Source organism: Xyrauchen texanus, chromosome 16 (genome assembly GCF_025860055.1).
Source record: "Xyrauchen texanus isolate HMW12.3.18 chromosome 16, RBS_HiC_50CHRs, whole genome shotgun sequence".
NCBI lineage: Eukaryota > Metazoa > Chordata > Actinopteri > Cypriniformes > Catostomidae > Xyrauchen > Xyrauchen texanus.
In genome coordinates, this window is record NC_068291.1 from 21213244 (window position 1) to 21236801 (window position 23558).

Consider the following 23558-nt stretch of genomic DNA (forward strand, 5'->3'; position numbering starts at 1 on the left):
CTGTAAACACATGTGTTCAGTCTGTTCATTCAAGGGACAGAGAGCCTGCAGAACAGTGCCTAATTTTCAGTAAAATGAACTTTAACGCTTATTACTGGATTGCTGACCGCTAACAGTAATTATCACTTAGCTTACAGGATAGGTGCTTCTCCAGTTATCCACTGCAAACCAACCAGAAAACTCGTCGAGACTGTCAGTCACAGTCACTACATTGACAGTTTAGGAGCAAATGCTGATTCATTATTACTTCTGACGTTTGTTTCTGAAATCAACCTCCTCTCTTTTCCTCCAGGACGTTGGGATGTTGCGACGTCCCAAGCCCACAGACTCAGAAGCGGATTTGATCCTGGAGCAGCAGGAGTTTCTGGCGACAGGCAGTTAGTCCACTGCTGTCAAGCGTGCTGATAAACGCAGAGGAGGCGCTGCTTCAGCTGATAGACGTGAGGAGCAGCGAAATCAGAGAGAGATGTTGTGACTATAGCGACTATAGTTTACTGAAGCACCTGTTAACATTTGACATAGAGCTTAAATTATGACACAATTCATCTGGGGAATTTAAAATGCTCAGAATTAAATGAATTTTGCCATATTCTTGATATATATATATATATATATATATATATGTACACCTGTGGCCAAAAGTTTGGAATAATGTACAGATTTATATCTTATGGAAATATATTGGTACTTTTATTCACCAAAGTGGCATTCAACTGATCACAATGTATAGTCAGGACATTAATAATATGAAAAATTACTATTACAATTTGAATACAATTTTCATTCTAGCTGCCAGTTTGTCCAGATATTCAGGTGACATTTCACCCCACACTTCCTGTAGCACTTGCCATAGATGTGAATGTCTTGTCGGCACTTCTCACACACCTTACAGTCTAACTGATCCCACAAAAGCTCAATGGGGTTAAGATCCATAACACTCATTTCCAATTATCTGTTGTCCAATGTCTGTTTCTTTGCCATCTCTAACCTTTTCTTTTTGTTTTTCTGTTTCAAAAGTGTCTTTTTCTTTGCAATTCTTCCCATAAGGCCTGAACCCTGAGTCTTCTCTTTACTGATGAACATGAAACTGGTGTTGAGCGAGTAGAATTCAATGAAGCTGTCAGCTGAAGACATGTGAGGCGTCTATTTCTCAAACTAGAGACTCCGATGTACTTATCCTCTTGTTTAGTTGTACATCTGACCTTCCACATCTCTTTCTGTCCTTGATAGAGCCAGTTGTCCTTTGTCTTTGAAGACTGTAATGTACACATTTGGATGAAATCTTCAGTTTTTTGGCAATTTTGGCAATTGCAAGCATTGTACAGCCTTCATTCCTCAAAACAATGATTGACTGATGAGTTTCTAGACTAAGCGGTTTCTTCTTTGCCATTTTTTACCTAATATTGATCTTAAGACATGCCAGTCTATTGCATACTGTGGCAACTCAAAAACAAACACAAAGACAATTTTAAGCTTCATTTAACGAACCAAATAGCTTTCAATTGTGTTTGATATAATATAATATAATAAAATATTGATATAATAATATATATATATATAAAACATTTCATTCTAAGACTCAAATAAGTATGTCTTCATATGTATTCAGATCTCCCAGTTGAGATTCCCACCCTGACACCTGCACCTCCAAAGAAGTCTCATTTCAAGCAGGAGCAGCGAGTGCGGTTTGAGGATGATGACCCAGAAGAGCGACTGGACAGACATGATACTCTCATCAGTGCTGTGCTTTTCAGAATCATTGTGAGTCATGCATAAACAATTTATTTTTGGATGTATAATTTAATTACACCATGATACAATGTTTATTGCTCATATCTCTGTGTAGGAGAGGGACACAAGTGCCAAGCCTGTGTCACTCCCATGCTTCACGGGCACTCCTTTCCCCAAAGTCATCCGTCGATCTGTAGTGGAAAGTCAGGTGATGTTCTCTTAATATGAGATGAATGAAAAATGCGCAAAATTTTTCCCTACTTATCCTTTATGTGTCTGTGCTTTTGTGTCGTGTCAAGGGGCAGTTAAGAGCATCTGAAGGCAGAAATAGTATTTTTGCACATCAGATTGCAGCACAAATGGCTAAGAAGGATGATGCATCCTCTTTAAATGGTTCAGAGACTAGAGATCAGTCATATGGATCTACAAATTTGGCCTTCTCACTATTGGAGACCATGGAGACTGAGCAACCTAAATCAGATGCTGTCAGTGAGTGTTTATTGCTATTTTCCCCTCCACCTGTCAAACACATTCAGAGAGAGAGAGATATATTTTATTTGCTGGTGTGATATTCTAATTACAGAAAGCATTTCACAATCACTTTTTAAAAAGCAGGTAATGTAATAGTAAACAAAGGTATGATCATCTCATATTTTCTGTTATAGATGCTGTCAGTAGCCCCCTGCTTGTGTCAGGTCAAGGACTTGGAATTTCAAACAGTGCCAAGTCTACCAGGAGAATCAGGCAAATCTGCAGACGATGTCCCACAATGAAATACTGGAAGAACAGAGTAGGCTGCTGGCCCAGCTATGTGAGCTGGACAACATTCCCACTGCCGTCACTTCTGGTGCCAAAGAGCAAACATCTTAAAATGTACATCTGCAGCACAAAGTAAATTAAAGTTTTAGCAGCCAGCTGACAAAATTTTACACTTCACATGTTCTTACTGCCAGTGTAAAGTGCAAATATTGCCCCTTAGTAGTTTATTTAATATAAACTATTAAATGAACTACTAAGGGGCAATATTTGGCCCCTTGAAAAAGATTTTTAATGAAGGCATTTTTTCCTAAATTTGTCACAGTGTTATGTCAAAAATGTAAGTTGATTTGATTAATTGTAACACATTCTCAATCTGAACAGGTATTGCTGTTAACTATGAAATTAAATCTATATCAAATACAAAAGTAGCTGTAAACAACACATAAAATATCATATAAATAAATACTAAGGTAGAACACATTTATAATAATTGTCCCCAATCATAGATCTCTGCTGTCTACTTCCACATTAGATTTTAATCTACTTTTAAACTGACTTTATTGTTTTAAAGGGATAGTTCCCCCAAAAAGGAAAATTCTCATCATTTGCTCCCCTTTATGCCATCCCAGATGTGTATGACTTTCTTTTGATGAACACAAATGAAGTTTTTTAGAAGAATATTTCAACTCAATAGGTTCATACAATGCAAGTAAATGGGTACCAAAACTTTGAAGCTCAAAAAGCACATAAATGGTCTGCACTTATATAGTGCCTTTTTAACCTTAACGGTATTCAAAGTGCTTTACACTGCGTCTCGCTCACCTATTCACACACACCAATGGCGGCAGAGCTGCTATGTAAGGTGCTAGCCTGCCATTGGGAGCAACTTGGGGTTCAGTGTCTTGCCCAAGGACACTTCAGCATGTGGAGTCGTGTGGGCTGGGATTCGAACCACCAACCCTGCAGTTAGTGGCCAACCCGCTCTACCAACTGAGCCACAGCCGTCCCATGCAGAATAATGCAGAATAATAAATAAGTGCAGTTATTTTTATTTTATATTTTATTATTAAAAACAGTTGAATATTTAACTAATCTTTTACTATAAATTCTCCTTCCTGCCAGTAGGTGGCGATATGCACAAAGAATGTGAATCACAAAAAAACAGAAGAAGAAGAAAGTGAAAGTGGAGATTTATAGTAAAAAAGGACTTAAATATTCATCACTTTCCTCACACAGAACTCTCATACATACATTAGCCCTACAATAGAATATTATGAAATACTAAATCTGTTAGATAACGGAAAAACGTTTCAATGCAGGCCTATGTTGCACCCACGTTTTACAACCCCTACTACGAAAAAGTTGAGACAGTATAAAAAATGCTATTAAAAACTAAAATTAGTCGAATCTTTTGGAGTGAGTTGCAATCATCTGATTTGAAATTACTATGCATTTATAAAACAAACTATGAAATTCACAGGGTAAAGCATCATATAATGTGTAGTTGTAGTGCTTTCAATATCGCAAAGGGTGAATATAATTTACAAATCACACATTCTTGTTTTTATTAGCATTTTTATTCTGTCCCAACTCTTCTGAAATTTGGGTTGTAAATATCTGGGCCAGTTTTTATCTCAAGCCCTGGTTAATTTCTGACACCGCTTACTACAACTAAAATTTTGTTATTTGCTTTAACCTCACATTGTCTTATTATATGAATTATGAACGATTATTCGACTATTCGGCGATTATTGCAATGATTAATCATTAGTTCTTAACCGATTATTCAGCTTGTGCCCCAACTTAAAAAGTTGTATTAAACATGCTTGCTAACAATAAAGAGGACAAAATCATCTTTTAAAAATACCTCTAAATGACATTCACTGAATTTAAGGGACAAAATACTTTTTTAGTTAATTCAGTAAAGAAATTCACTGCAAATAAATCCTATTGTTATCAAGTGTTTTTGTCTTGTTTTCCATTTAAAATTGTCTAAAAATTCTTAAAACAAGATAAATTTACTTGAGAAGCAACATATAAGATATTTAGACTTGCTTTAAGAGAATGTATCTTAAATATATGTGTATTTTTCACGTAGTTATACATCTGCGAGTGCAGTAAAGTTTTACATTCAAGATCTATTCTCTAAAAGCAAGTCTAAATATCGTATATGCTGCTTCTCAGGTGAATGCATCTTTTTTTTAAAGGATTTTTAGATATTTTAAAATATTTGTATTTTTAATGTTATATTCAACATTCCTTTAAAACAACATACAGAAAGTAAGTTGTTTTAAAGGACTTTTAGATAATTATTTTGGAAAACAAGACAAAACAAAAACAAATCAAAATGTATTTCGTTGCATTGTATAATGGGGCAAAGTCTACCCTCTCTCACCTTTCTGATCACTTCAACCCATCCTTAACACACAAAACAAACTGTCTCTAATCAATAAATCTGCGTATTGCACAGTGACATTTATTATGATTCAATAAGTCTCGAGCCATCACGTTATAATCTAGCTGCAGCAAGTGCGCGCTCGAGGGATGAGCGCCCCCATGACAGTGTGCATCAGCCGGGTAAAGTTTCAATCTCTCCTCCTTAGATCAGAAAATTTGGGCAACTCATAGAAGAGGCGCTTACCACACAGAGAAATGCCAGTTTCGGAGTTTGTAGTTATTTGCATGATCTGATTCCATATTATTTGAACTTTAATAAAGCTATAACGCATTAAATATCTGCATTTAAGATAAACGAGAGTGCTTCTGTATTTACTTATTTATTATTTTTGTATAATTCCCTCTTTCTTTGCCATCTACATCACCTTAAGCTGTTTGGAAAGTTTAGAGTGCATCTGGACTGTGAGCTGTGTAATTCTTTCTCTTCTCAGTCAGGCACGAACTGCAGTACTGTTCTCGTGCGCCATCATTACAGTTTAATGTGATCTCATGTTACGTTAAATGAGATCAACTATTCGACAACAAAATATTTTGTCGACAATTTGTTATTGTCGACAATTTTGATAACGTTGACTAATCATTTCAGCCCTACTTTTAAATGCATAAATCTACATGCAGTAAATGTTGTCTACATTTAGAAATACATTAGATCGCCTCAAAGCTAACATGCACAAACTAACTGCTACAAATCTCATTTAGATTCCATGTCTTTGTTGTCCTTAGGTTTTTTTAGCTGCTTCAGATCAGATAAAATACCATTTTACTGGGATGAAATGTTGTTAGAATGTTATTTACATAGAACACCTGCATATCTGTGGTTTTATTTGTCATGTATTTCTGAAAGGTTGTATTACAGCATCACATGATTCCCATGAAAAAGGCTGAATGGAGTTTTTGGTCTGAACTGCATGCATGCAGCATTAGAAATTACAGCTTATGTACAGAACGTGGTCTTCTCATTGTTGTCAGCTCAAGTGCATCTGGACAGTTGCCAGTTCTTTATTCACCCTGGGCTTTTAAACTAGCTACACAAATTCAGGACTGTCCACTTGGCAGATCTGTCCAGCTAAACTGCGTGTCCAGCGTGCTAAGGCAAATGCATCAATTTCAATTAGTCTGATTAGAGCAGAGTTAGCTGGAGCAAGCACCAATTCATTGTAGGGTAATAGAGATAAGAGGGACTCGTTGACATTTATGGATGAGACGCACCAGGGGTCACTGTTCAGAGTTGCACTGCAGTCAGTTTGTGGTATTTAGTATGTGTCTACATACATGTTAAGGATTAGCTTGTATAACTAACTAAAGTCTAACTGGCTTGTTTTTTTTTGATTATCAATACTATTATTTTGAATATTGGTATTGCTTTGTGTATAGAGGATGAGCTACCCATCATGCCGCAGAAGGAGTGGCTTCACATGGAGCCAGAAAAACTAGAGTCATGCCCGTTTGTGCTATGGACATGATACCTCAAGTCACGCGGCATGTTGAGGAGAAGTGTGCTATTACTTTCTCAGCAATACGATTTTTGATTTCACCTGTATTCCCATAGACTTACATTGACAGAAGATGCCAAGCCATATACAGTGCATCACTTTTTCCACATTTTGTTATGTTACAGCCTTATTGTGAATACTTATGAACATGTGATTTTTTCATTTTTTATTTTTAATAAATTTGCAAAGATTTCAACCAAACTTCTTTCACATTGTCATTATGGGGTATTGTTTGTAGAATTTTGAGGAAAATAATGAATTTAATCCATTTTTGGAATAAGGCTTTATCATAACAAAATGTGGAAAAAGTGAAGTGCTGTGAATACTTTCCGGATGCACTGTAGGTATGACAATATCATAGAGAATGGCTCTTTTGACGCGATGCGCTAAAAAACACCCAGAACACTTGGGATGGGAATTGAAAGGAATTTAGCAGTTCTATTTTTGTACTTTTGAGAATTTATTTGGACAATTATTTGTAAATAAGAAATGCATTTCATATTGCATTTACTGCCCTCAGCATTCTGTTGCAAATTGATGAGATAATTTCAGATTTCAAAAGAACAGAAATTAATAATCAGAAGTAAATTAAATGCTTTTCTTGTTAAAAGGCATGTTTACACAAACTTTTTAGTGGCAATTCATTAATTGATCTTTGCTATACATTACTGTGCAAAAGTTTTAGGCATGTTGTGTAGTGATGCTGTTTTCAAAATAATGCCATGACTTCTTTTTAAATATCAAAACATTATTTGATATGACCGCCTTCTATGACTATAAAACAACACAAATCGTGCTTCGTGTCGGTTACTTAATGGTCTATGCATCTGATTATGTTGTGTGTGGGCTCATTTGAATGGAAATCCCCTCCTCCTAGTAATGGTATGTGATATTTTATGTTCTGTTTATTTTTTTAGATGTTAATATTATGTTTTTGCAAAACGTGGCTTATAAGCCAAACCTGTTTACATGTAACATGTATGTCAAAGACATATACTTAACTATTACTCGCTATATTTGAGCACTATATTATTCACTGATTACAACAGAACTTTTGTGTATCTTTAACTACACATTATCATGTGAACAATGAGTCAGTAACTGCACTGCTTAATATAAGTTTCACAAGCCTTAAATACTATATAACATAACACAGTAACAGTTCTTATTTCATTTCGAGTTGAGACTTGATGAAAGTTATATCTTGTACATCAGATTAATTCATTAACAGATCTGATGTATACTGTAAGTGTTTTTGATTCACTATAAAGTACCAGCTCATAAGTGTCATTCATTCGGGAACCATATTGTATGTTTTTAATTCACTAAAACTCAGATGAGTCATTGGTCAATGAGGCAGAGATGTGAACTGTTATATTCTGAGGTCTTGTTTGTATGAATTCTTCATTACATTTTCAGGCTATGCAAGCTCGTTTTGACTTTGCTGGCACTTTCACCCCCCCCCCCCTACCAAAGACTTGCCCACCCATCTAGGCCTGCATCACCATGGAGAGGAGCCAGAGGTTAGTGGGCTCATTTATCTACTGCACATTCTTCAGACTCATAACTGGCAGTGCAATACAGCTGATCTCACTAATACATTTTAAAGACATTTCTCATTGATATGTGTAATACTAAACATTATTTTCTGTCTTTCATGTTCCAGCTGGCTGGCTACCCAGCAGGAGTTATTCCTCATGTCCCACAGTCAGCTAAACCAACAGCTCAATCTAGCCATCAGCACTCTAGCTAATGTCCTGATGAAAGTAAATATATAAAAGTTTACACTTCATAGATAACCATCACTATAGCATTCATGTTACATGAAATAACAAAATATGTCCTGAATTCATTCACATCACAAATCAGCACCAAGAGGTCATGTGGTAGAAATTTTAATATGAATGTAAAAGTCTTTCAAATAGCACTTAAATAGACATCTCATATATCAAATGAATGCTCAGATTCTCAGTAATACCACAGTTTGATTTTCAAAATAATCACAAAGTGAAATATGATTTCTGGAAGACATAAAATACAGACCGATCACTGCTACTGTGCCCAAACAGCTAAAAACTAGATATATCCTTTTATTTTAGAAAGTTTTCTAAAACATTTGAAATTTTTTACTTGTTTGTGAGCTTGCTTGTGAGAATAATCCAATGTTATATCTAAGTTATGTTATTTACAAAATATGCGGTCCAGCAGGATAAGCATGCTAAACAAATTTTTGTGAATTTATTTTTTGACTATTGAAGATAAAATATTATACAACATCGTAAAGGGGAGCTTTCAAATGTTTTTTCTAAAGCTTTCTAATGACACCTAGGCTGAGCTTCTAGTCCACTCAGAGGCCGATATATTCATTGAAACAATGGGGGTAGTGTGTGAACTGAAAATTAGACTGAATGTTTATGGACGAGGACATTTTTAAGGGCTATAATGCGCTAGAACGTCACATACATTTCAGATCAACATTTTGTGATGGATGGGATAGAGCAAAAATCATATTTTCTAGAATTTGCTGAGTGGAATAAAATAAGACATTTTGAGGGAGATGGCGTGAACAGAACCAGAATTACATGCTTACAAAGTTAATACAACAACAACAACAACAACATTTTTGGCAATTAGTCCACAGTATGTGTAAATTGTGAGCTTTTAAATTTGAGTGGGAAAAATTGCAGGCTGCAGCCTAAATATGCCCCAGAGTTGAAGAGTTTAAATCAATTTGAAAAGCTGTTAAATCTCCTGAATATTCATGTAATAAGTGGGATAACAGCTGGTCATTATCGCAAAATAAACCCCTTTTTGGTGATACAAGACCGTTTTGCTTTGTGTTGGGTCTTGAGCACCGTGCCTGGGTTTATTTTGTGATAATGACATTATTAATTATTAATTCATTATTCCTTACTTATAGATTCTTTTTAACCCTAACTGATTCAGTGTGTAGTTTTTTATTTCTTAAACAACCATGTTGGAAGACGTATCCCGTGCTCGTGGAAAAGATGTTATTGTGTTTCAGAAGGGGCAAATTATTGGCCTGCTTCAAGCGAAGAAAACACCTAATGAGATTGCTGAAATCACTGGAATTGGGTTAAGAACGGTCCAACGCATTATTAAAACCTGGAAGAATAGTGGTGAACTGTCAGATTCTCAGAAGAAAAGTCGTCGGAAAAAAATATTGAATGATCGTGATCGGAGATCACTAAAACGCATCGTAAAAGATCGACAGTAGAATTCACGGCTATGTTTAATAGTGAAAGTAAAAGCATTTCCACATGCACAATGCAATGAGAATTTCTGGGAGAAGGATTGGGACTAAAAAGCTGTGTGGCCACAAGAAAGCCACTTGTTAGTGAGGCTAATCGGAAAAAACAACTTCAGTTTGCTAGGGAGCATAAAGATTGGACAATGGATCAATAGAAAAAGGTAATGTGGTCTGATGAGTCCAGATTTACCCTATTCAAAAGTGATGGGCACGTCAGGTTAAGAAGGAAACGCATGATGCGATGCACCCGTCATGCATAGTGCCTACTGCATAAGCCTCTGGAGGTGAACGTTATGATCTGCGGTTAATTCAATTGGTAAGATCTAGGCTCAGAAACTTTATGTGCCAATAAAATGAAGTCAGCTGACTACCTGAATGTACTGAATGACCAGGTTATCCCATCAATGGATTTTTTTTCTTCCCTGACCTGGGCATATTCCTGGAAGACAATGCCAATATTCATCGGGCTCAAATTGTGAAAGAGCATTGTGTCCTCTTTACTGGATGCAGGACTCCTCTTCCTTCTGTGTTTCTCCCTGGATTACCGTGTGGAGGGTGTCATGTCAGCTGCCATGCATACCTTACGAGCTCTGCTGGTTTCATCTGATTATGAAGTATGCAAAAAGCATCTTGTGAATCATTTCTGTGAGAAGCCTGAGTTATGCACTTTTGATGAAAATATAAAGTTTCTGACTAGTTTCTGATTCTTCTCAACCAGGAGTGCTTAGACAATGCTTTCCCATGGCTGCTTGGGATAGGCCACATTTACAATGCTGCCTACAGCTCAGGAGAATAAAGATTAGGATGATGAGTTCATGAAGAGACTGCTAAAGAGAAAGAGGAAAAGAAGTCAGATCATGTTGTTGCTAAGCAGGATGTTGTCAAGGTAACTTGGGTCTAATGCCAACTTGGGTCTAATGCCTGTTGCCTCCGCTTCTGAGACATTCAATCCGCACATCTTATCATGTGGCTCATTGTGCATGACACTGCGGAGACTCGTTATTGAATTATTGCATATTTGCATTGAATTCTGTGTGTATTTCTGTTTCTGTTTTAATGTGTTTTGAGAAATGAGTGAGATGATTAAACAGCACTGTTGTCACTATGACATTCGCACAAAGTTCCAAGTGTAATAATTACACACAGGCCTATTATTTAGCTTTCTTTTCTTAAAAATGAGCCGAATGCGTTAACTACATAAAAATATTATGATTAGCCAATTACATATAGAAATAGAAATATAGGAAAAAAAAATAGCCCTACTAATGACTAGTTTCATCGACTATACTATTGCACTATAGCCTACTTTTTATTAATTATGTAATTTGCTCAGTTTATTTAATTACCTCTTTATATAATTTGTTTATTAACATGCGAAGGAGTGTCACTGATAGAATCACTTTGTGTTTCCTTAAGGTCTTGGACTACCCACGGCTGATGGACACCGTGATTTCTGACTATCTTCCCTGCTCATGGGCTCCTTTCTTCACAGACTCCGTCGTCTCTGTATGGTCTGCCTGTTGCCTTGGCAATGAAGCTGCTTTGAATTTTAGCAAGTGCTGGGAGGCATGCTTGTGCGAGAATAGTGAGTATCCAATGATTGGTGTAGGTTAACAGTGTCAAGCACCCACTAATTGTAAATGATTATGATAATTATAACGAGATTGACAGGTCTCCTACACACTTTAGTAAATGGTAATGATACTTATTGCAAGATTGACAGGCGTTCTCCTATCCAGATGTCAAGTAATAATTTTGCACCTATGTCTACTGTATATATATCCTCACTGTGAGGTAGAATTTTATTTTTATAGTCTGGTTAATTTGAAAAATTGTTTTCCTTTTGTGTTGTCCTCCTTAAAGCTGCAGTATGTCATCTTTTCAATGTAATTTGTTCTCTCCTATACCTATAAGTAACAGAGGTTGACTATTAGTGGATTTTGCCGATACTGATAACTAAGGTGTTGGAAAAGGCTTATAACCGATTAAAGGGCTGATTAATGGGCTAATGATTTAAAAATATATTTATAGAATAATAATAAAACTAAATTCCTCACCATGATGGGCACAGACATAGAGCCTACAAGAGTCTAAAATGAATTAAATCCCAGATGCAGTCTATTGTTCAAACTAGAAAAACTGAAGATTTAGGTGCATAAGGTGGGACTTTTAACTATAAACACATGCAAAATACATTAGGGACTCTTATTTTAAAATGACAGACATGCATTTGTTACAAGACTCTATATGTATTGTATGTGTTTACCAAATTATGCTTTTTATAGCCTATATATTCACCAGATAAAGGGTTTTGTATATAAAGAATATATATTTTGCCTGATGAGGTTTAGTATGGAATAAGGTTTATTATTATTCACAAGATATATGTGCTGATGGGGCACATTTCCACATAGTCGCATTTTCTCTTTGCAGTGGCTGCCAGCTACAGACAGGCCAGCAGTCTGTACATGAAGAGAAAAATTTAGAACACTTGATTATCTAATCAAAATAACTAAATATGCATTGAAGTGAGGATAAAAATATGGATTAATATTGTCAAAGATACAAGAGTTGTTGCTGTTATGCAGTCCAAACGAGGAAGACGGTGGAATAAAAAAAAATAAAAAATCTATCTCATAGTATGTTATGTTTACATTTGTCATTTTTAGAAACTGTCATCTTTTTGCACTACTGTGTACTGGTTGGCGCTGCACTGTCTCTCACTGTGCCTATTGTCCTGTTCCATTTTAGTAATTTATTGTACTGTCCCGTACTTTTTGCACACGTTTGCACGTGCACTTTATATAGGTATGTTATTTAGTCTGTGTAGTCTCGTGTGGTTCTGTGTTTGTCCTAAGTTGTTTTATGTAGCACCATAACACAGAACACAGGTAGGTAATTTCAATGCAAGTGAAGGGTGACCAAAATATTGAAGCTCCAAATGCAAATAAAGGCAGTATAAAAGTAATCCATATGACTCCAGTGTTTTAATCCATGTCTTCAGAAGTAGAAACAGATCAATATTTAAGTCTTTTTTACAATAAATCTGTAAAAAAATTTCTTCTTTTGTTTTTTGGCCTTTTGCATTCTTTTTGCATATGCCACCTACTGGGCAGTGAGGACAATTTATAGGAAAAAAAGAACATAAATATTGAACTGTTTCTCACACACACCTATCATATCTCTTCTGAAGACCTGGATTAAACAACTGGAGTCATATGGATTACTTTTATGCTGCCTTTATGTGATTTTTGGAGCTTCAAAATGTTGGTCACCATTCACTTGCATTGTATGGACCAACAGAGCTGATATATTCTTCTAAAAATCTTAATTTGTGTTCAGCAGAAGAAAGAAAGTCATACACATCTGGGATGGCATGAGTGTGAGTAAATGATGAGAGAATTACCATTTTTGGGTGAACTATCCCTTTAACCCACAGATATGCGTTTGTTCCACAGAAATATCAGGCCGCTTGATAGTGCCATTGACCAATCAGAATAGAGTATTCAAGAGACCCAGGAAATAATAATATTAATTAAGAGCTTTTGAACTATTTTCTGTTTAATGAGGTTATACAAATTGTCAGAAACCTTCCAAGCATTTGGTAGGATTGTCAGCCGTTATAATATTTGACTTTTTGTTGAAAGAATATAGGAGTCCTTTTTTTGTGTCACAACAATATTTTTGTCCTTTTCATTAATATTGTACTTTCTTTTGTTTATTATACAATTTTTATATAACTTTGATCAGTTTTGCTGTTTGCATTGACAGCTCTCATGGAACAGAGTGTTCTCCACCCCCTGCTGTTACATGTAGTCATCTGAGCGGTCTGCAGCCCACTGTTGTTGGCTTTCTCAAGGGCTGTTTGAGAGCTCTAGATGACCCAGGACAAATGTCAAGTGCACTTATCCTGCTTCCTTCTTACCTGCTCAATATATAGATGTATTACTCACAGCTCAGTATGCAGGTCAGTGTTACTATGAAAGACATGAATAATCCAAACCAATGTCACACTGATCTGCATAAACAAAGGCAGATCAGATTTCCATTGTAAATGGTTTGAAGGGTTTTTTCAATAAATGCATCACTGATTTTTTAAGAAATGCCTGACTGATATGTCAAACATCAGGAGCTCATACCTAACATTCAACACCATTTTTCACTGGTTGTTTTAGAGTTCCTTCCAGCCAGTACAGTGTCTTCAGGAACTGGAGTCATTAACTTCAGAGGTGCTTCTGCCACTGACATCAGACCTTGCAAAATATGATCAGCTGCTTCAGGTGGGGTGATGACTTTCTTGCTTTAGTGTTCTGATATGGACGAAATGTGTATTTATCGGATTATTTAATTTATCACACTATTAATTTTTCACAACTGTTTCTTCTTCTTCAAATAAATAACTTATACTGTATTATACAGAGCCCCTTAGAGGACAGGGCAGGTATTTTTTTTCTGAAATAGTTTTGCGTTCTCCATAATAAGTTTTGCGTGCCCTCGCAATAGTTTTGTGTTTCCTCACTATATATTTACCATTGTTTTACTACGGTAACCATATTTTCACCATGATATTCATAGTGAAACCATAGTGATAAACAGTTCAGCTCTCTGTAATCAGGGATTTATTTTGTGCAACTTCTGCACTGTACTGTGATAGTCCCATTTGTTGTTCTGAAATGTTGTGGTGACAATCACATGCTAGAATTTGATTATGTTAACATAGACTTGCCTGTGAGTTTAGGGGTAATTCACCCTATTCTTTGCAACATCGCTTACTTCTGTGCTTACTTCTGTGACTGAAATACCTTTAGGTTCCAGTTGACACAGAGGTTGCCAAAAATGCCTCATTGTTGCTTCCTGGCAGTGAATACCTGAAATATGAACTCATGTCCACCATGACCTTTAGCCACAGCCTCCTTCCGTAAGTCTTCTCCTGGCAATGTTTGCCTTAAAATATTTGTGATTAGATTTGAATCACACTCAGGGAAACAACTTGCAACTTTTGTTATGGAAATTAAACATCGTGTTGTTTATTATATACATAAATATATAAATTATTTATTAATATATAAAATGAATTATTATAAAAGTAGTTATTTCAAAGATTTTTAAACAATTTCTGGTTGTCACAATTAGTGGAACACGTCCATTGTTTACTTGATGAACTACACCTGTGCTTATTCTGCAAGGACAACTGACTTCATACATCCACTAAAATGATCTTGGGTTAAAAGTAATTGCAAAATGGCTAAGGAACAAACGTTAGTTCTGAGAAAAGGTCTAGAGTTGTTTGTTTGCAACTTGGTTTGATATTTTGTATCCCAGATGTGCATGAATTAATTTCTTCTGCAGAACACAAAGAAAGATTTTTAGAAGAATATTTCAGCTCTGTAGGTCCTCACAATGCAAATGAATGGGTACCAAAACCTTGAAGCTCCAAAAGCACATAAAGGCAGCATAAAAGTAATCCATAAGGCTCCAGTGGTTTAATCCATGTCTTCAGAAGTGATATGATAAGTATGGGTAAGAAACTGATCAATCTCATCTTTCACTTTCACATTTTTATTGTTTTGTTGTGTTTTTGGCGAATAGCATTATTCTTGAATAGCGCCACTTACTGGGGAGGGAGGAGAATTTATAGCAAACAATCACACTCATAGACACTTATCATGTGGCTTCTAAAAATATAGCTTTAAACTGGAGTATTATGGATTACTTTTATGCTACATTGATGTGCTTTTACATTTACATTTATGCATTTGGTAGATGCTTTTATCCAAAGCGACTTACAGTGCACTTATTACAGGGACAATCCCCCCGGAGCAACCTGGAGTTAAGTGCCTTGCTCAAGGACACCTTGGTGGTGGCTGTGGGGATCGAACCAGCGATCTTCTGATTAACAGTCATGTGCTTTAGCCCACTACGCCACCACCACTCCACTTTTGGAGCTTCAAGGTTTTGGTACCCATTCATTTGCATTGTTAGGACCAACAGATCTGAAATATTCTTTGTTTGTGTTCAGCAGAAGAAAGTCATGCACATTAGGCATGAGGGTGAATAAATGATGAGACAATTGGGTGACATTTGTGGGTGAACTAAACCTTTAATTCAAGGAACTGTATTAATATTTAAGTGTGGCTTAGGTGTCAGGCCAATGTAAATTCCTCATAATTATATTTGTTATATTATATATGTTTATTGTCATTTGTTTATTTAAAAAAAGGGTAAATATCCATAGAATTATAATCTCAACATAAGCAAAACATTTAAGAATTTTTTATTATTATTTTTAACTGAACCGATTCAGTCCTCATTTTGTTTTGAACTTCAGAATTGCTAACAGTGTGTACAAGTGCGTACAGATGAGAGGGCCACAGGGTGTGATTTGATGAGAAACATTTGGAGTCTGATGGATCTCGGTGCCATGCGATTTTTCATGTCTGTTATGCAACTTTGATCTTAAATGGTAGAATTTATATTCTTGACAAACAGTGCGGAGGCCTCTTTAGAGATGTGCTGTGAGAACATGCCCATCTTTCTTTAATTGTACCAAGAAGATAAAAGCTGAAACACAGTGAGGGAGATTGTATAAAGGGTCTCCAGCCTTAAAACTGCTCAGCCCTTGGTTGTATATTTCGATTAACCCGCATGTTATGGTGTTGCTCATATTCTAATGGTGTTAACTGATTGATGTTGATCTCCATGAGTTTCCAATTTCCATAAGTTTCAAGCATGGGTTTATGGTTAATTTTTATTATTGCAAGACTGAACAAACTAGATGTGAAGTGAACAAATCCAGATATTAGGATTCAAGCTTCCTGCTTTTTCATCTGTTGTGTCACATCCCACTCACAAGAGGGCAGCAAACAGTACTGTTTCGATGGTTGACTGCGCCACATATTTTCTGATAAAACATCCTTTATTTTGTGTGTCCTAACGGAATACTAAAGCAATAAGGTATGAGCATGCCTAGACGGAATCTGCACACGAAGAACTCTGCAGAAAATTCAGCAGATTTCTGCAGAACTGTGACATCTGTCATTCATAAAAGGTCTGCTCATTCCCCACCCCTTGCATGTTTGTTTATTAATTAAATATTTTGGCTAATTTCATGATGTTTTTAGCTATGAATAAGAGTGTAGTACTCTCAACTCCATATAACACATTTTACTATGTTTATATCCCTTCCGCAATAAATCCCTTGTGATATTTAATGAACAAAGTCATGGCCAAAGGTTGTTGTTAGGCAGCAGAACTACACTGGCAGCCAAAAGTTTGGAATAAAGTACAGATTTAGCTGTTTCGGAAGGACATTGATACTTTAATTCACCAAAGTGGCATTCAACTGATCACAACAGTATAGTCAGGACATTACTGATGGAAAAAACAGCACCATCACCATTTGAAAAAAGCAATTTTTTATCAAATCTAGACAGGCCCCATTTTCAGCAGCCATCACTCCAACACCTTATCCTTGAGTAATCATGCTAAATTGGTACTAGAAAATCACTTGCCATCATATCAAACATTGATATTGACATTTGGTTTGTTAAATGAAGCTTAACATTGTCTTTGTGTTTGTTTTTGAGTTGCCACTGTATGCAATAGACTGGCATGTCTCCTGAATATCTGGACAAAATGACATCTAGAATGGCAAGGATCTGCAAAGCTGTCTTTGCTGCACGTGGAGGATTTTTTTATGAGAAATCTTTGAAGTAGATTAAGAGCAAAATCTGTACTTTATTCCAAACTTTTGGCCACCAGTATATTCACAATGCATAACATAATGCTTAGAGTGTCTTATTCATTGTGAAAGTGTGTTTGCTTAATGACATGCATCGCACTGAAGGCCTAGACTTAAAATGCATGGGTTGCGGCTGCCAATCAGCATCCACTACATCCACTACTATCTTTTTATAATAATAATCATAATTATTATCATTATTTAATTATTTTTATTAAAATAAAATGTTATTACATTAATAAAAATATCATTTTTTTATTTAAAAAAAAGTATTGACTACAATCAGGGTTCCTGTGGTAATGGAAAACCTGGAAATATGAGCTAATTTTATTGGCCTGGAAAAGTTGTCGAAGTTAATACATCTTGAAAGTCTTGTACATTTCTGTAGTGAATATATTGCAAATTTTTGCAATAATCTTTTCAATGTATGTGTCAAATAGATTCACAATCAGTGTGGTGTAATTTACTTAAATAATTATTAATATATAATTATTCACAACTAATTATTTATTTAAAATTGTAATCAGATTACTTTACTTATTACTTCATTGACATGATCACATTGCTAATAAGTGACATTTCTCCTTCACAATGACTCATTATGGGGCCATAATTCATGTATTCTCAGTAAATAATATATTAGAAATAAGCATAACCCTATAATGTTCTTAAAAGTAATTAAATTAATTGAAAGTCAGTAACTTTAATCTGATTTTAATAATTGTAAATGTAATGAATTACACTACATTCTGACTAAAAGTAATTAGGTTGCCGTAACTAACTACTTTGTAGTTGGATTACAATGCACTTTTTTATTGTATGCTTTAATCACAACTGTAAATGTCATGAAAAAAATCATGGAACATTTTTTTTCTAAAAGTTTGCCAAACTTGTACTTTGATTGTATCCAAATTTTTTTAAAGGACATGTGTTTTTTTTTCTTCACATTTGTAATATATGATATATTCATGTTTTAATATATTTTTACATTTACATTTCATTTAGCAGATGCTTTTATCCAAAGCGACTTACAAATGCGAAACATAAGCAATTTGTCATACAAAAGTCAACAATACCTGCATTATCGCACTTCCAAGTTCCATTTTTCTTTGCCTTGAAGGAATTAATGGTTTTTACTGCTGTAACATGGAGTCATTTTGTTATTTTTAGTGAGGGTGGTGAACCAGAGATTACTGCATTGGCTGAGCTGCAATTTAAAAAGAAGACTTCACCTGGCATCAGTGCTCTCATCTGCAATGCTGTTCCTCACTTACCCTCCATCCGAGGTTGCTACCTCACCCACCTTGCACACATGGAACCTGCTGTCCTTGTTTCCCATGACCAGTATCTCGGCCGAACTCCCTTTGTCAGATCAAATCTCTTACCTGAGCTTACTGGCCCCTCCTTGCCATCTGATTGCCCCTTCTTACTGCTCATCATCCTGTATGAGAAAATGGGACTGTCAGGTGGTGGGGGACAGCAGGTTGAGTCTCTACCAGCAGGCTCAGTGCAGTCAGCCACATACTGCCTTCAGTGGCTCCTTGTTCTGGAAAGCTGGAGAGAGCAGGCACTTCGGGTGGTACCACCAGTTGCTAAGATAGCCCGGCTGGCCTGTGTCTTCCTGTGCTCCAGTGACATTTTCCGGGAAAAGCCCATGCAAGAGCTTACCTGAGCACAGTTTTGCGGGCTGACACGGCCAGCACAGCTTGAGTCGCTGGATCTGGGCTCACTTCCACCTTGTCTGGCATCCTTTCATGACCTTCTGGCCCAGTATGAGGTGGTGTCATTTTGCGACCTGCTCTTTGGCAGCTTCATGCTGCTGCCTCTACAGCAGCGATACAGTGTCACCATGAGGCTGACTGTGTTTGGGGATGATGTGGGGATGCTGTGATCGCTGGGGGTCTCGCTAGCTGGTATGGGATATTCTTCTCATTAGATATCCTATGTCTAGTCTCAGATCATGCTGTATAAAAGTTTTTCCAATGCATAGACAAGTAAAGCATGGTTGTGAAAACAGGGCTAATGTTTTCTCATTCCGATTGTGGGTATCTGGGCTGTAATCAAATTCAAGCTTAGGTTTACCAGAAGATTGGAGCTTGCAATGTTCTATTTAGTTTATTAATGTGAAAAATATATATAAAAAAATGTAATAGTCTGTGGGTTTCCTGAATGACTAGTTGACTAATTGGTCTTAAAAGGAAGCCCAGTGTAATAAGGCTGGTTTTGATCAGACATGTTTTTAGGGGACATATAATATGTGTTCTTGCAACAGAATGCAGGAGTCTACATGCAAAGCTAAAAATATCAACATTTATTTAAGAATAAAGTTTAGATAAACTAGTTCACCATCATGACAAATGGCAAAACAAAGACAAAATATTGCATCTGAAATGTGTTTGTTTGTTTGTCCTACACAGCTGCCCATTCTGCTGGAGAAGTTCATGGAGGATTCCCTGCCTATGATGCGGCTGTACTTTCGGGCATTAGTTACTGGAACTCTGAAGAGGAGCTGGTGTCCTGTGCTGTATTTGGTGGCTGTTACCCACCTCAACTTCTCTCAGGATGCTGTGGCAGAGGTAAATTGCTATTGGGCACCATTATCACAAAAACAAAGGTTCACCCCAAAGTTAAGTCTATACATTTTTTAATTCGTTTTTGCATATTTGCACTACGCACAGTTCCCACAAAATTCGTATTGCTGGAATGCATCTGGACTAGGACTGTCAATCTATAATTTTGTTTTAAATCTAAATAATTACACAATGTGTGATTAATTTGATTAATTGGCAATTAATTGCATATATCAATATTTGAAGGCCCCCAAATAAAGATAATTTGGTATATAATATATAAAATAATTATAAATAATAAATATTATAATTCAAATCATTAAAATTAGAGCTGTCAAAAATAATATGTTAACGCATACGATTGATTAAAAAAGTTTAATGCGTTCATTTGTCTTAATCGCTATTAATGCCTTTACCTCTAGTACAGCATAAATCAGCATAAACACTGGTTGGAAGGGCCGAACCTTTGCAATGTTTCTGCCTGGAGCTACAAACACCACAAACACAAGCACAACAGCTGTGTCAGTGATAAAGTCATGGGTAAAACAAGGAGCTCTTAATGCTATTTGTTGCACAAGTAACAAGGTTTAAAATGGGCAAGGAGGAGGCAGGAACCAGCTGAACAGTCAAAATAATGTTTAATGAACTTTAAAAGACATCCGGCTCAGCCTTATCCCTCTCCTCGGCTGATTAGCCCGATTGGGGGCCGGCCGTATGGACTCATGGCTCTGCCCCACCCTCCTCCTCATCACACAAGCCTATATGGAACTTGTGACAGAAATCAATTATCTTTCAGCCAAAGTAAGGCACATTTTAATTACCACAGAAGCAAGTCAAATTTGTACAAGTCAACATATTTACTATCACAAAAATGCAGAATGAGATGTTTTTGTCTGCAAGCGCTTTTCATGTGGAGTTCAAAGCAGCGCTTGATGCTGGTGCTGATGCAAATTATGGACGTGGCTTCACAATTGCTGTGAGTGAATAGCAAAGTGAATAGCCACAGTCTACCAGCAGATTAATATTGTGGAGGATAAGAGTTTAAGAGATTTAATGCCCATTGCAATGAATATGTAACCTATGGGTAGACTATTTCTTTTAATTTTTAATGTTACTTGAATTGGTGCTATTTTAGTACATTTCTATCTTTATACTGTGGAAGGTTTTGTTTAGAACATTTTAATAACGCATTATATTGTTACATAATGTTTTGGAAATAAATTAATTTTGTCAAATTTCAACACTTTAAAAATCTGCGATTAATCGCGATTAACTATGAAAATGTATGCGATTAATCGTGATTACAAATGTTCAGCTACTGACAGCACTAATTAAAATACTTCATATACATATATCATAGCAGCTGTCCAGTTAAGCATGTCCACAATTAAAAAATTGTCTTAAAAGTCAAAATATTGTGTATTTCCACATCATTGAACATAACCCTATTATTGGCCTACTTCCATCTGAGCTATTTTTAATTGGTGGTCTATGTACTCATGTGTCAGATGAATGCTTTAGGTGCGTCTCACTTTGGTTGTGTCTTGCTTTACTAGTTTTCAGTGTCTCTAGTCAATAATCACTGTTTTATGGACTGTCAAATGAAATGTAGTTTGAAATATTGAAAAATGAGATAATAGCATTCTGTTGTGCTTGGTCCAGCTGTCTTTGAGCTTCTATGGAAGGCTGCGCTGCCTGTTGCTCTCATTGGTTTGACAAGGCATGTTGCCTGTACAGCTGGAGCTGACTGCCCCTTACTGCTACACTCCACCGATCTTGGCTTTATGGCAGAGTGGCCAGACGGAAGCCTCTAATAAGTGCAAGACAAATAAAAAGCACCTAAAGGACTCTCAGACTGTGAGAAATAAGATTCTCTGGTCTGATGAAACAAAGATTGTGTTGTTACTGTTGTGTTATGAACTGTTTGGCCTCAATTCCAAGTATCATCTCTGGATGAAACCGGGCACGACTCATAACATGTGCAATACCATCCCAACGGTGAATCATGGTAGTGGTAGCATCAAAATACAGATATATCCTTAATGAAAAGCTGGTCCAGGGTGCTGGGCCGAAGGTTCCCCTTCCAACAGGACAATGACCCTAAGCACACAGCCACGACAACACAAGTGTGGCTTAGTGACAACTCTGTGAATGTCCTTGAGTGGCCCAGCCAGAACCCGAACTTGAACCAAATTGAACATCTCTGGAGAAACCTGAAAATGGCTGTCCACTTACGGTTCCCATACAACCTAACACAGCTTGAGAGGATCTGCAGAGAAGAATGGCAGAAAATAATTTTTCTTTTGAATACATTTGCGAAGTTATCAAAAATATGGGTTTTGCTTCGTCATTAGGGGGTGTGGAGTGTAGATTGATTTTTATTTAAAGCATTTTAGCATAAGGCTGCAACATAACAAAATGTGAAAAAATTAAGGGTTTCTGAATATTTCTGAATGCACTGTATCTTTCTCCTTTGGGGTGGGGGGTACATGCAAGTGCTCTCTCTCACTATAGAGCTATACACAGTGACAAATGGAGTGGTTGTAATTGATATATGCTGGAAAAGTGAAGCAAATGTGATTGATAGTCTCTTAGTTTTCTTATTCTGTCATTGTACTGTGAGTTATGACCATGACTTGACTTATAATCTCTGTAGGAGGAGGAAGCTGCACTTTGCAGCATGCTAAGAAAGACCTACTAACTGACACATGAGGTACCACAAACACTCACCTCCAGAGACATTCAATTTTCTTTATCATTTAATCTAGCTGCTTTTTTCTGACCTGTATGTCTCTTTCTCTCTTGATGTTTTGTGTTGTCTATTTCTCAGTGACCTGTCTGGTTTCTTTGTTTTCTTCAGGTGTTAAAGAACCACCTGCTTCTTTTCCGTCAGCCCCAGCAGGATGCAGAGCTAGGCTTCACCACCAATGAACAGCTGTCCCCGATTTGTGCACACAGGTTGGAAAGCATTGTGTGAACAGAAGAAAAAGAAGAACAGAGGTACTAGATGCTCTTCTCTTGGCCTGAGTCATATACACTATATGGTCAAAAGAATGTGGCAACCCTTTCTAACAAATGGATTTGGCTATTCAAGTAATTTTTGTGTGAGCAAACTTTAATGCTACACCATACAAGGACATTCTAGAGAAACGTTTGCATCTCAAATGTGTTGAATGGGGTTTGTTTTTACCAGAATTACTGAAATAGCCATACATGTCAATTAGAAGAGGGTGTCTATGTACTTTTGTCCACAGAGTACTCTCCACGTCTCTTAAGTAATTTATGACTTTGAAATAAATGTTTTTTATTTGTACTCAATTAAACTGTGTGGTTTCTTGTGTCAATACACTATTCATTTTCCCTGAGAAGAACAATGTCTTTTTGGGTTTGGCGCGTTTCGAATATCAGGGTGTATTTTCCAGTAAAAAGTTCAAGGTGACTTATTCTCAATTGTTTTGAAACCTTATGTAGATTTATGATTACAACTGATTGGAAAGAGAGCAGATTCCCTACAGTGAAACTACACAACAATTGTT

The 23558-nt window shown here is 36.4% G+C and overlaps 1 pseudogene; it reads left to right on the forward strand.

Moving 5' to 3' along the window:
• The first annotated feature begins 37 nt into the window (after nucleotides 1-37).
• Nucleotides 38-22999, forward strand: LOC127656740 (RNA polymerase II-associated protein 1-like; annotated as a pseudogene).
• Nucleotides 23000-23558: the final 559 nt, after the last annotated feature.